This window comes from Penaeus monodon, chromosome 20, assembly GCF_015228065.2.
Source record: "Penaeus monodon isolate SGIC_2016 chromosome 20, NSTDA_Pmon_1, whole genome shotgun sequence".
NCBI classification, from domain to species: domain Eukaryota; kingdom Metazoa; phylum Arthropoda; class Malacostraca; order Decapoda; family Penaeidae; genus Penaeus; species Penaeus monodon.
In genome coordinates this window covers 20,376,379-20,376,857 of record NC_051405.1, presented here as the reverse complement: position 1 = coordinate 20,376,857, position 479 = coordinate 20,376,379, and the positions used below count along the sequence as shown (strand labels likewise).

Here is a 479-nt window from a genome sequence, read left to right as displayed (position 1 = left end):
ATTACTCCGAAAGTGAAATTCGCCGCAAATATTCCTTTCATATCTTCCTCGAGAAGATTCGACGTTCGTGTGTTAGGAGGTCAGGTGGAGGAAGTCAGCTAGAAGAAGTCAGGTGGAAGTCAGGTGGAATTCAGGTGGAGGTCAGGTGGAGGAAGTCAGCTAGAAGAAGTCAGGTGGAAGTCAGGTGGAATTCAGGTGGAGGTCAGGTGGAGGTCAGGTTGTGGAACTCAGGTAGAGGAAGTCAAGTGGAAGAAGTCAGGTGGTGGAAGACAGGTGGTGGAACTCAGGTGGAGGATGTCTGGTTGAGGAAGTCAGGTGGAGGATTTCACATGTGGAGGTCAGGTGGAGAAGGATATTATTTGAAGCATATCATGTAATTTTTCCCCCTTAATTTCCCTCTTGTGTTCGGACCTTAGCAACGTCTGATGCAAAGGACGATTGCAGTCTCTTCTTGGGGGCGATTTCTACCTAATGGCCTG

The 479-nt window shown here is 48.4% G+C and overlaps 1 protein-coding gene across 1 annotated transcript in view; it reads right to left on the bottom strand.

Annotated features, from left to right (window-relative positions):
* LOC119585690 (probable G-protein coupled receptor Mth-like 1) overlaps nucleotides 1–479 on the bottom strand; it is a gene marked incomplete at its 3' end in the record, with an annotated part of 98,315 nt that overhangs the window by 37,208 nt on the left and 60,628 nt on the right.